The sequence below is a fragment of the Mastigoproctus giganteus genome, chromosome 13 (assembly GCF_048544385.1).
Source record: "Mastigoproctus giganteus isolate SK-2022 chromosome 13, ASM4854438v1, whole genome shotgun sequence".
NCBI lineage: Eukaryota > Metazoa > Arthropoda > Arachnida > Uropygi > Thelyphonidae > Mastigoproctus > Mastigoproctus giganteus.
Window position 1 is genome coordinate 162,478,456 of NC_143587.1, and position 14,619 is coordinate 162,493,074.

At 37.4% G+C, this 14,619-nt stretch overlaps 1 protein-coding gene across 1 annotated transcript in view; it reads right to left on the minus strand.

The window, feature by feature from the left end:
* The window catches only part of LOC150076565 (uncharacterized), a 308,265-nt gene that overhangs the window by 51,120 nt on the left and 242,526 nt on the right, over window positions 1-14,619 (minus strand). The gene's annotated exons all lie outside the window — the stretch shown is intronic.

The following is a 14,619-nucleotide window of genomic DNA, read 5'->3' on the forward strand; positions in this document are numbered from 1 at the left end:
GCTTGGGAACATCATTTTATAGCTGTACCCTTGAAATGTAATGGGCTGTTTGAATGGCCCTGAAAAGGGCCTTTTTTAAGCACTAAAAACTTTTTGCTTGCACCTTGAGACTTCTTTCCTATAAAACTGTGATACTGTATAGGTATTAAAAAAAAATAAACCAAGCTTAAAATCTAATAAAATATAGAAATTTGTTGCTCTATTGCAAAAATTGTAACAAGAATGTTAACGCTATTAATGAAACTGGTTGTTTCTTGCAACTTGTCAGCCTACTGGACAACATCTGTATCATCTGTTGGAGGAAATTAGAGCTACAACATACCAGTTCTGTTTATATTCAAAGTTATTGAACATGACTGTAACCAGTCTGGGAAATTTATTGCCATCCCTCCTATACAGGAATACTGATTGTTATACTTAACTATGGTTTTAGGAACCATAAGAGTATAATGAGTACAATGTGATATCCCTTTATCAACAATTGTTTCATCCAGTAAAGGGCTGTTTGAATGGCCCTGAAAAGGGCCTTTTTTAAGCACTAAACACTTTTTTGTTTGCACCTTGACACTTCTTTCCTATAAAACTTTGTGATACTGTATACTGTTAAAAATCATATAAACCAAGCCTTAAAATATAGAAATAAATTTAATATCAAGCAAAATATACAACCTTTCAACAAAATCAACGTTATCTTTATAGTTTATTGTTATATTTATATCTTTATTTACACATATATCAATTTCATCAGCAGCTTATAACATAATTACTACAAAAGCATATAATTCAGTAAGCATGCTGCACAGATATGCAACTAAGCCAATAGTTAGTGCTAAATTTGGAACATCTATGCTATTTCTCTGATGTCTTCCCAGCACAAAGCTTGAAAAATACCATCTCAAAAGTATTCAGACCTCACCCACTTCAAATATAACTAACAATGCAAGTCATTAAGGAAGAGATTACTCGAGGAAACGGGTGTAATTTTTGCTATAGGTATTAAAAAATAACATGTTCCCCTCAACATTTACCTCATCTACACCACTGCATCACAAATACCCAAACTAATAGAGAAACTTATTTGCAAAAAAAAAAACTAAATATTCCAAAGAGTTAATAATTTGTTTCATAAATATATGTTATCTTAGCCACAATATCAATGATGCTGATCCCTTGTTTCAAATCTGCTAAGCTTCAGTTACTTTTTCTAACATAATCTTTTTTATCAGTTGCCTCAACCACCACTCATCAACTGTCCTAATTATCTCCTCCAACTATCACTTTAAAAGTGATAGTTGGGCATGTAAGGTTTGATCAAAAAGTGCAGTGAATGATCTAATAATTTGAATACACAGTGGCATTAAAAGATTGTGAGTGGGACTTATATCTTTTAAGCAGGCACAAATCAAGTTTTAACTTTGTCTGACAAAAAGCTGCTTTAAGTGAAAACTTGTTTTCTCATTCATTGCATGAACTGAAAATGACAAAATTTGTGCACTGCATGTAAAATTTGAATTAAAATTACTGAAAAAGCACTTCAATTTATAGAGATGATTACAGTTTATGAAGAGATGGGGGAGGGGTAAAAACGTTTTTAAGTAATTTTAGAAGGTTTTGTGTGGGAAAATTTTTGCTTCAAGATGAAGAAAGTGGTTACCCACTGACACCTAAAATAATCAAAATATCTTCAATTAAGTCTGTACTAGCATATGATCAGATCAACAATAGATCATTCAAAAAATTACTGACATATTTTTATTTCGGTTGGAACACATCTTTCATTTGGTTCAGACCAGTTTAAATGAGGATTTAGGCATAAGGCAAACAAGTGCCAAGTTTGTTTCATGCATTTTCATCATTAAGACACAGCATGGGTTTGTTAAAGGAGGTCTTGTCTGACTAATTTGATTGGATACTATGATGTGGTCACAAAGGAAGTGAATGCCAAAAATAATTTTGATATCATATACTTGGATTTCAGGAAAGCTTTTGATACTGTTGCACATGGAAGACTGCTATACAAATTGGAGAGGTATGGCATTAAGGGTAAGTTGCTACAATGGAAAAAGGGATAGTTGAGTGGGAGACGACAGACAGTGGTAATCAACGGATACTGCTCTTCGTGGACAAACGTTATTAGTGGAATTCCCCAGGGTTCAGTGTTGGGCCCATTGTTGTTTTGTATATTTACCAATGATATTGATGAAGGTATATCAGGCTTAATGTCCAAGTTTGCAGATGATACAAAGGTTGGCAGGATTGTTAACGACAGTAAAGACAGTATGTTACTCCAACTGGATCTAGAGAAATTGGGCAAATAGGCTGAGAAGTGGCAACTAAAGTTTAACATTGACAAATGCAAAGTACTGCATATAGGTAGCAATAACCCAAGAGAAACCAACTGTTGGAACGAGTACAGAGAAGGGCAACAAGATTAGCATGCTCAATGCTGATGGGATTCTTCCTCTTGCTCAGAATAATCACCTGAGAAGGCATAAATTCAAATTGAGAAAAGACAGTTGTAGGATAGATGTGCGGAAGTTTGCCTTCAGCCAGCGGGTAGTAGTTGGTTGGTGGAACAGACTTCCATCCTTTGTTGTGGAAGTTGATAGCCTAAATAAATTAAAGGCTGAGCTGGACAGATATTTGGAATGAATGGAGGGGTGAAATGGGAGCACTTTTTTTTTTTGCATAAGCTTGCTTTCTTGCATCATATGCCTCTACTAATGCTAACTGTGTGGTACTACACTCAGGGAAGTGGAAAGTGAAAAAGACCTGGGGGTATTTGAGCAGTCAAATATGAAGTTTGCTGAGCAGTGCAGATGGGCTGCCAGGGCAGATCATGGAGTCTTGTCAATGATATATAGGAATTTTGCTTGCAGGGAAAGGGAGATGATTATTCCTTTGTATAAGGCAATGGTCAACTACACCTAGGGTACTGTGTACAGGTCTGGAGGCCTCATGGAAGGATGTAGATTTGCTAGGACAAGTACAAAGAAGGGCAACAAGATTGGTGAGGGGAAGAAAGGGGTTGCTAGGACAAGTACAAAGAAGGGCAACAAGATTGGTGAGGGGAAGAAAGGGGTTGCTAGGACAAGTACAAAGAAGGGCAACAAGATTGGTGAGGGGAAGAAAGGGGTGCTCTTACCAAGAAAGGCACTTAAGTTCTGCAAATTGCAGCACCTGGGATGTGATCTGATTGAGGTGTATAAGGCATTAAATGGGATGAGCAAGCTGAATGCTGATGGGATTCTTCCTCTTGCTCAGTTGTTGTTGTTGTTATTTGGTTTTTAGGAGCATTAGCAATTAAGGCCATACTGCTCCGGGATATGCAGTGGTCATTCCCTGACCTTTCCACATCCTCCGTATTTGGTGGTCACGGGCTTGAATCCCGGTCTAATCAAGAAGGGTGTGCTACGCACTGCTGCTCCTGCCCACCTGGCTACGGAGGCGCCCTCTTGCTCAGATTAAGAACTTGAGGGGGCATAGATTCAAATTGAGAAAAGACAGTTTTAGAATAGATGTGCAGAAATATGCCCTTAGCCAGCGGGTAGTTGATTGGTGGAACAGACTTCCATCTTTTGTTGTGGAAGTTGATAGCCTAAATAAATTTAAGGCATTTCATCCCTCCATTCGTTCCAAATGCTGGACAGGCATTTGGAACAAATGGAGGGATGAAATTAGTTTTTTTTTGGCTGATGCTACATAAGCTTGCTTTCTTGCATCATATGCTTGTATTAATGCTACTGCTAAAGACAGCATAGAGTCCTCATTTTAATTGGGTTTTTTGAGAAAAGTATATTAGATCCTGCATTTTTAAGAAAAACGAGTCTTGAGATATGACTTAGAGACAAAAGTTCAAAGTTCCCAATAGAAAAAAAATCACCCAATCACCCGTGGTGGTCAAAATCAATTTGTCAAAAACTGCTGCTTTCATGTTTTGACAAAGAGATGGTGCTATCAGAATTTATTAATGCATCCTACTACCAAGAAGTTCTGAAATCACTGAGAGATGCAATCTGCAGCAAAAATTTTATTGTTTCACATGATTTTAAATAGCACTATGTCCAACACACTTGGTGTCACCGAGTGTGTTGTGAATGTACCTCTATCTTTTGCTCTAGTTTCAGTGATGTAAGTGGCATCATATTTCTGGCAAACTGCTTGTTAAATTTCACCACATTTGTGTTGGTCTGGAAATTTAGATTTAACTTCCTTAATCCAGTATTGTCCATTTTGTAAAAATGATTAGTATCATGTGGCCTAACAGATCTTAGATTTTGACTTTAATATTTGAAAAATGTATTAAGTTTATGAACTGTGGTTGTAGTTTGTGCTCAACCTTTCATCATAAAAGTGGCAATGCTCACTAATTTTATTTATTTTTTTTAATAATACAAATTTGTAACAACACCAACCATCATGATTTTTGACCTATCCTAATAAACAGCTCTTTGCAGTCAATTTTTATACATAGATTTTGAAAATTCTTACAATTTCACATCATATCACAATTTCTACATATAGTTTTTTTGTGTCTAACCAAGATACATACATCTATAATATATATACTATAATTTATGGAAGTAGGGGTGCCCAGGAATGGGGTTTTTAAAGAGAACCGGGTTAGAGTACCCAGTTCAGATCGCCAATGGTGTCTTACCTACTAGTAATAATGTTTGCATGTGATCATAGATGGCAGCAATGTTGGGGAAGGTTAACATGTTTAGCCTTGTCTGTCTGTCTGTCTGTCTGCTTCCCACCCCTCTCTTTCGGTAACAGAAAGACAGTTGTAGTGTGAGTATGTGTACAGTTTATCTGCATATCTATTGCATACTCTATGTCTCTTCTGTGTTTTGCTTAGCAATATATTATTAAAATGTTTAAGTAGAAGCAAAGGATGTACTTCTTTCACCCCAAAATCTCTACTATGTGTGTGGATGGTTTTCAACAAAAACTCAAGAGGAAGAAAATCTAAACAATTAATAAACATGCATATCCTTTATACTTTGATCAGGATAAAAGTTGGGCTTAACATATGTGTTGTATTACCTGCACAACAAATCTGAGGATGTGGCTAACTAGGCAAATTAAGGTATGCCTTTTGCTGTCTCCTGTGGATTGTAAAGTGTTAGTTGTCTGACGGCACCAGGGGTTTCCCCCATCTCTGCATTGTATTCTTTGTGAGTGACACAGAACTCTGTAGAGGCCAGAGATTTAAAAAAGTGTGTGGGGAGTGGTCTGTTGTGTAGCATTATGTTCTGTTGTTTCCTCTCTACCATTTAGCTGTTAGGCCCTTATTGGGACCCAATGTTGCCCACACTTTGCCACATGGAGGCAGGTCAGGCACCCAGTAGATTATTTAAATACTCTGGCAGGTTCCACCACCTAATTTCCAAGGATTTCAGTGGAAAGGCCTAAAAAAAGGGGGGGGGGGGGGGGGACGCTAAAATTTGGCCAAAAGAGATTTACAAGAAAACGGTAGAATTTAGACATTGATTAAAATTTGGCGGCATTGTTAAGGGTTGTACTCGGTCGGTTTAGTGAGAGAAAGGGGGGGAAGACTGAAGATGGGGGGGAGAATAGGGACGATAAAGTAGGCATCCCCAAAGAGGTCAGTGGAGATGAGCCCCACTGGGCGAAGTATAGGGGTGCCTGGGAATGGGGTTTTTAAAGAGAACTGGGTTAGAGTACCCAGTTCAGATTGCCAATGGTGTGTTGGCAACCCCTGTGGTATTGCGAAATAATTGTTGTTGGAGGTTTTATGGCGCAACGGCAGCTAAAGGCCATTATGCACTTTGCGAGATAAAAGTTTTATAATAAAGCTTTTGGATAGCAGAAACACACCCACTGTACTTTCCAATATCTAAAAATAAAAAGCAATGTTTCACTACATGATGAATCACATTTGTTCTGGCACAATGGAATAACAAACAATATCACCTAGCCTAACACCAGGTACACTCAGTTTACACACAGTGAACAGCAATATAAATTAAAAAAAAAAAAAAAAACACAGCACATACAAGACTAAATGGACTCTTAAGACGGCACAAATAATTTTCCAAACAAATTCAAAACAAAAAAAAAAAAGTTCTTACCACCCCCCCCAAAGAGAGACTATATGTCAGTGGTTTTCAACCTTTTTTTTTTAATAACGGCACCTCTACCATACTGTATACCGTTTTATAATGAAATAAACATATAAATTTTAAAAAATAATAAGTTTAAGTAACTTGAACCCAAATTACGTGGCACCCCTGTAATGTTGTTGCGGCACCCCTGTTGAAAACCACTGCTATATGTGATACCACTGGGGTTAAAAATGAAGACAATGAAACTGGAATAATAATGGTGTGAGAAAGTCCTGCCTCAGAATCTCCTGTATAGCTTTTTAGAAAAAGTAGTCGAATCTCTGCAGTCAGAGTTACCCGTTATGCAAGGAAACAGTTTAGCTTTACAGCCATGTAAAGAATACCTTAACAACTCATGTTGATAATGCATGCTGAACATTTGACAGTTATAACTCAAAATGCCTTAGATTGATTTTTTTTTTCTGATATGGACCAAAAAAAATTAGGTATTCTTTCAACTTTAAACCGCAGATTCACATCAAATTCTAGATTAAGGGTTCTCAAAATAATCTATATGGACCCCCTGGGTTGACTGCACTATGCAGGGGGTTGATAAAGATCTAGCAGTCAAAAGGGGTCAATGCAATGTTTGAATGAACTTATGGTTGTGGTCAGTGGTGAGCTTGTGAATATTTTAACAATGGGCTCGCACTTTTGTTCGACTTTTTGATGTGAAACATCTTTGGGGGACGGGTGTTACCTACCGAGTAAATCTGATTGGTCATGGAAGTGATGTCATCCACGGCATCTGCCAGAGGCGCTTCCCATGCTCACACCACTAGTCTGCTTGGAGCACTCACTAGTAGTAGGATTAGAGCGTGTGATGTATTTTTCGTAACCAGCACGACATCTCCAGTTCTAACTTTTTAGAATTTTTGAATAGTATGACATCACAATCATACTTCCTGCAGTTACTACTGCAGTATGATTGCAAGTATTTGTCATATGAATGCAACATAACAAAGATTTGTCAACGATTTCTTTTTTCGTCTTGCATTTTTGCATTCACAGCTGTTCGGGGCACCTAACATTCCATTGTTAGGTTTTCAGAGACATTAAATACGTTGCAGTAGCAAGTATACGTCTCTTACTTTAGTTATCATAAATCCATTGTATATTGTCTTCAAGAAATTATGGAAATTTGTGAATGATCAATAAAATATTTACAATACAAAAGCTCTTTTATTTCGTAATCAATATATACAAAATCAAAATATCTAAAAGAAATGTGAAGGATGTTTCGCATAAAACCATCTACCGTGTGTGCTCGGCAGACGTGCAACTTTTTTATTCTTTTTTTTTTTTTTTTACAACTAGGGAAATATAATGTATACATTTTTTTCATGATAAAATTTTAATATTGCGAATAAAAAATAACATGAAATATTTCCCATTCCACGATATAAAAAATATTACATAAAAAACAAACTATTCTAGAAAAGGTACACAAAAATCACAGATTACATGAAAAAAAATTTATTCTAAAAATTGCCATATACAATTTACTTCTTTATTAGTATTTGTTGTTGATCTTCTACTTTGCTCAATAGTTCAGCGATGATTACAGAGGAATGATTTGACATAACGATCCGGATCAATTGAAGCAATGGTTTTCCATTTAGATGTATGGTCATCATAATCTGCAATGTGTTTAATTGTCAACATTATTCATTCATTCATTCACACAATATTATTCATTATGCTGAAATCTCGCTCAGCTTCAGCACTGCTAATCACAATGGTTTCAAAGATATTTCTGACTTTCTTAATTGAAAAAGGAACTTCACTCGATTTTAAAGGTAAACTGTCTTTGACAAAATCTCTAAAATCATTAATTTTTATTTCATATTTTATCAGAAAACAAATTTCTAATTCGGTTTTCACCGCCTTGTCACCAAGACAAAAGTTCTTTCATATTCCACGATTTCTGTTAGCATATGTTTAAAATTTCTTTCAATGGTATCATTATTTTCTTTATTTAATTTACCCTTTAAGGATAAAACAATGCATTTAATAACTTGTCACGAGGTAATTTTTTTAAATGTGTTCTTACTTTCAATTCCTTCAAATTCTTTCCAGTTCAACATGCTCTCAATTTTAGCTTCATAATTTCCTTCAGAATTTTTAAAATTATCAATAGCATTGATAGAATAATTAATTTATCTGCTTTTACCATAGTGAATCTGTAAAACTTCTGAAAGGTAAGAGAGCTCCTGCAGGATGTTGATCATTAGTGCTAAATGGTTAAGGAATTCCAGATTTAAAATTTGATTTAATAATCCAGAATATTTAACTTCTGATTCAAAATGTTTGCACAAAGCTGGATAATTCCCTTAACCCGCAAGCTACAAGTTGCTCATCGTAGCCCGAACACACAACTGATCTTTATAGTTTTCACATCAAGTTCTTTAGCAATCACCCTTAATTCACGCTGGATTTTTGGAGATTGGTGATATAATGCATACAGTTTTTTTTTTTTTTTAATTATTGCCTGTATATCATTATATTTTAGAACATTTTCTGCACAGTGAAAGCCTGAACCAAGTTTTTAAATCTGCCAACATTTCATCTTCATAATATCTTAGTTGCCATTATTATCTTTAGGGAAGGGGATACCAGAAGTTTATCAAATTCTAAGGGGGAGCTAAATGACTGTGATAACTGAAAGGAAAGTGGAAGAGAAACTGTTGAAGCTAAACATAAAAAAGGTGCCTGGGGTGTATGAAATCTACCCAATTATATTAAGGGAGGCAGCAAAGGAGGTAAGCAAATGCTTAGCTTAGCCTTAATTATGAGAGCATCCATGGATTTGAGGGAGGTCCCTATGGACTGGAAATGTGTAAATATATCCCCAATTCATAAAATGGTGACACGAGTAATTACAGACACGTAACTTAACATCTGTTCCATGAAAAATAATGGAGTCACAAGTAATGCATCTGGACCTGAATGGAATTATACTGAAGTCACAGCTTGGATTTGTTAAGGGACAGTTTTGTCTAACCAATCTGACAGGTTACTATAATGCAGTTACCAAGGAACTGGAAGCAAAAATAATTCTGATGTCATATACTTGAATTTCAGGAAGGCTTTGGATACTGTCGCACATAAAAGACTGCTGTACAAACTGGGGCAATGTGGCATTAAGGGCAAATTACTACTATGGATAAAGGGATGGTTAAGTGGAAGAAGACAGAGTGATTATCAATGGGCACTGCTCTTTATGGACTAACGTTACTAGTGGAGCCCCCCCAGGGTATGGCACCGGGTCCATTGTTGTTTTAAGTATTTATTAATGATACTGATGAAGGTATATCAGTCTTAATGTTTAAGTTTCCAGATGATACAAAGGTTCGTGGGGTAGTTAACGAGAATAATGATGGTATGCTGCTGTAATAAGATCTAGAAAAATTGAGTTGACTGGGCTGAGAAATATGAGGTTTAGCATTGACAATGCAAAGTACTGCATATGGGTAGCAGTAATTCCAGAGTAACTTATCAACTGTGTGGTACCACACTCAGGGTAGTGGAAAATGAAAAAAAAGGCCTGGGGGTAACTGAACAGTTACCCCCAGGTAACTGTGCAGTTCTCTGTGAAATTCTCTGAGCAGTGCAGACAAGCTACCACGACAGCTCATGGGGTTTTGCCAATGATATACAAAAACTTTGCTAGCAGGAATAAGGAGGTGATTATCTCCTCGTACAAGGCTATGCCGCATCTTCAGTACTGCATACTGGTCTGAAGGCCTCACTTTAAGAAGGATGCAGAGGGGCAACCAGACTGGTGAAGGTAACAAAAGGGTGCTCTTATTTAGAAAGGTTTCAGTTCTGCAAATTGCAGTTCTGGAGACTATGCACCTGTAAGGGGATCTGATTGAGGTGTTTAAGGCTTTGAATGGATTGAGCAAGCTAAATGTTAATTGCATTCTTCTGCTTGCTGAGACTACACACAAGGGGCATAAATTCAAGTTGAGGAAGGATGGTTGCAGGACCGATGTGTGGAAGTTTGCCTTCAGCCAGCAGGTGTTTGATTGTTGGAACAGGCTTCCATCTGTTGTTGTGGAAGTGGATGGTTTGAATAAATTCAAGGAAGAACTAAAATTCTTGGAGGACAAGGATGGGTAAAGTGTGTGTGTGTGTTTTTTTTTGGTTGATGCTCTACTACCACTACTCTCATGGATGGCTAAGTGCTTTGTAATCATATTCAGCCCCAAACAGGAGTAAAAAAAAAAAACAAAAAAACAATTTCATAGTAATCAAGGACAACAGTCCCTGATTACTACTCAAGACTACAGCCTCTTCCCCCTGCCATGATCAAAATATGGAGTTTTTTTTTGTTGCAACATGATGATTAGAGCTTAATGATTCCCTGGAACACTGCAATACTGCTTTAGCCCCTTCTGTAGAAATTCCTGGGACTGTCCCACACAGCAGTTTTCAAAACAGAGAAAACCTTTCCTAATTAATATTATTGAAAGAAAACAAGCAAAAAATTTCAAAAGAAAAAGAGGACAGTTCTGCTATCAATGGAATGCAGTGCCACACATATGCATGCATACACACAACTAAATCACCATACACTACCTTTTTTTTCGGTAATTCCAAAACTGCAACTTGTGAGTGCTCTTTAACAATAATGAAAATAAATTCATTAACATAATAAAAACAATTATTATATTAAAAAACAAAATCAAAGCCATGGAAGACAAAATGGATTTGGACAACATGTAGGTGATTCTAACTTGTATATTTACATGAACACAAACTGAAATGGGGAGGTTTACTACCTCCCCACCAGAAAAAAAAAAAAAAAAAAAAAAAAAGCAGAAATAGAACAGAGATTATACAGGGTGTTTCAAAAGTGATGATTAATAATTTAAAGATAAACTGTACAGACTACAATATGCAAAAAAAAAAAAACCTAGTAAACATGGGTTCTTTTTTTTTTTTTTTTTTTTTTTTTAATGTGAACCCCAAACACGAGAGGTATTAGAACCTATAGTAGTTAGTACTGTGCTTGGGTTGGAGGTTGAGAAGACGAAAGAAGATATTTGTTCACATTGGACTTTTTCTGTAGATTGTAATTTTCAGGAAATACGTATGAAGGAAGGTTGTTCCAGAAAATGGCAGTTGAATGAATAAATGAGGAAGATGAAAAGTTGGTTCTGTGAGTTTGAAGTTGGACAGTAAATGAATGTTGGCTGGTCGTGGCACTTGTTCGGACTGTTTTGAAAGAGAGAGCGGGAATTATAGAAGCCAATTCAGAAGAACAGTGCCCATGGAAGTATCTGTAGAAGAGGCATGCAGCAGAAACAGTATGTCTATGAGAAAGCGAGTGGAGAGTGTTAGAGATGAATCATTAATTAACCTAACTGCCCTCTTCTAAATAGAATCAAGAAGCCTAAGAGAGGTTTTGGGGACACCACCCCAGATGTGGGAACAATATTCCATGGCAGGGCGGATTTCCGATTTATACAGAGTGAGCAGCTGCTTGGAAGAAAAGTAAAGGCGAGAGCGAAAAAGAAAACCAGGTTTTTTAGATGCAGAGGAAGCAATATTTGTAATGTGCTTGTGCCAAGAGATTAGAAGTGAGGGTAATCCCCAAAAGAGATATGTAATTTTGCCTAGAAATTGGAGTGTCACTAGAGATAAGCATAGGAGCAGAAGAATCCTTTTTGCGAGATATAAGACAAGACTGAGTTTTAGAAGGGTTGAAATCAACTAAGTTGTCTTTGCCCCACTGGAGAATTACCTGAAGATCGGCATTTAAGGAATTGGTAGCAGATTTTCGAGAAGTTGAAGCTGATTGAGCAGGACAAGGTTTCTCAAAATGGAAAGTGGAATGCAATGTGCTATCATCGGCAAAACTATGGACAGGATTTCCAGTCAATGGAAGAAGGTCATTAATATACAAGAGGAAAAGAGTGGGGGAAAGAACTGAACCTTGTTGGGACACCGGCATTAGTGGAGAAGTTAGAACACAGAGCCATCTACCATCACCCTCAGTGAGTGATCAGAGAGAAAAATGGATAACCAATTACTAAAAACAGTTGGCAAACCATAAGATGGAAGCTTGTTTAGAAGACCTTTATGCCAAACACGATCAAAAGCCATTGAGATGTCAAGAGCAACTACTTGTGTTTCACCGAACCTTTCCATTGAATTAGTCCATAAATAGGTAACAAAAGCCAGAATATCACCAGTGGATCAACACTGACGGAATCCATATTGGCGATTGTTGATCAGACGGAAGGTTTCTAGGTAGTTTAAGAGTTGGCGGTTAATTGATTTCTCCATTACTTTAGAAAGAGTAGAAGTAATTGCAATAGGACGATAATTGGATTGGAGGAATTTGTCACCCTTTTTAGGAACTGGCTGGATATGAGCAAATTTCCAAGCAGAAGGTAAATCACCTTTGGAATAAGAAAGTGAAAAAAGGCGGCAAAGAATAGGAGTAAGTTCAGGAACACAGGTTTTGAGAACAAGTGGAGAAATACCATCGGGACCTGGAGCTTTCTTAGCATCAAGATTCGTCAAAATCCTTCTGACATCCTTTTCACGGAAGACCACAGGAGGCATTGAATGGAGCGTGTTGGGATTGGTGGGAGGTGTTTTACCAAGATCATTAATACATGAGTTGGAAGAAAAATGGGATGCTAGCAGGTCAGCTTTATCCTTGGCTGAAGTGATAACAGAACCATCTGGTTTGGACAGAGGTGGGAGCAGAGATGGGCAAAAGTTGCGACCAATAGCCTTTAGCAAGAGACCAGAATGCATGGCTACCATTAGGGCAAGAAGCAAGTTTTCTACTCTTAGCCTGTTCAAATTCTAGTTTGGACTGATTAATAACTAATTTACAATTGTTGCGAGCTTTGGTGTAGGCAGAAAATGAAACTGAAGAATTAGAAACAAGCCAATTACGATATGCAACATTCTTCTCTTGAACAGCCTTAGCACATTTATTGGAAAACCAAGGTTTAGATAGAGGACAAGATTTTAAAGTGTAGTGTGGGATAAAGGATTCCATTCCTGCAAGAATAATTTCAGACATGATCTGAGCAAACGTTGACATCAGAAGTTTTGAAACAGTAATCCGATCAAGGAAAAGAAATCTCGTGGGTCATCCCATTTTACAATCTTCTAACGCCAAACAATGCGAGGTTGGGAATAGCCACGAGATAAAGGCTCCATTGGAGAAGAGACAATCACCAAGTTGTGATCTGAAGTGCCTAAAGGACCTCTCACTTCGACCGTTTACTTAGAAGGGTTGTTTATGAGAAAAAGATCAAGCGTGTTGGCTGTATAGTTAGGATTGTCCGGTATTCTTGTAGGTAAATGAACAATCTGTGCTAGGTCATTAGTAATTGCAAAAGCCTCAGCATCTCGACCTGCTGGGCCGGTGTGACTAGAAAATGGAAGCCAGCTGGAGTTGTGAACATTAAAATCACCAAGGAAAATTATCTCACTGTTAGGAAAGTTGTACTGAAGAAAGTCAAGTTGCAAAGAGAGGAAGTCGAAGAGCTCCATGGTTAGTGGAGTTGGGAGAACAGTAGAGACAACAGATGAATTTGACACAGTGATGTAGAGAGATTTTAAGCCACAGAAGATCAAAGAGAGGAGATTCCAAATTGCCAAGTCTCTGACAGGGAATATCAGAACGGACATATGCACAAGTACCACCTTTGAGGCGAAAGGAATCATTCAGTGAATAATTTGGGCATCGGAGATGAGCAGTAGTTGAATCAACCGATAACTGAGATTCTGTCAGAAAAAGTACAAGGGCAGACTGCAAGTGGAAATGGACATCGTTGAGATTAGAATTGAGACCACGTATATTTGTGAAATGAATTAGGAAGTGCTTGGGAGGTTTAGATCTTTTCGCAGATAAGTTTGCTCTATTAGTTTGACAATTCATGGTGTATTCAATAGTAAGAAAAAGTGAGTGGGACATGCTGTATGAAGTAATGAAATTTTTGGATACGGTGTACACATGGTAAGAATATACCCAGATCCTTGACATAACGTGGCCTCGACAATGCTCCCCGCATACACACTACTCGGACTCCCTCCAGTCATATCTGGCAGAGTAGAGGCAGCAAGATCTTAAGTGAATCCTTTGAGATATTGCATATTTCTAGTTGGGATCCACCACTGACAAGGTGAATTGTACAGAGTTGGGATCCACCAATGACTTGTTTTGGTTAGGTTATGCTCATTCTCTCCATTTTCCTCTCTCTCAATGCTCTGAGACATAACAGGCGTACTTGTCAAAGGATAATCAACATGGAAAGAGGTTACAGCAACAAAGAGTATGTGGACATGCACTTCATGTATGGTAAAGCCAATGGCAGTGCATTAGAGACTGCAAGTTTGTACCAAGAAGCATTCCCTGCCGAAGGTAACCCAACAGACGCACATTCATCAGGCCTTAGGAGAGCTTGGGTGCTTTGCTCTTACTCCATGTGTGGAGGAAAGGGTGTTAGAAAGA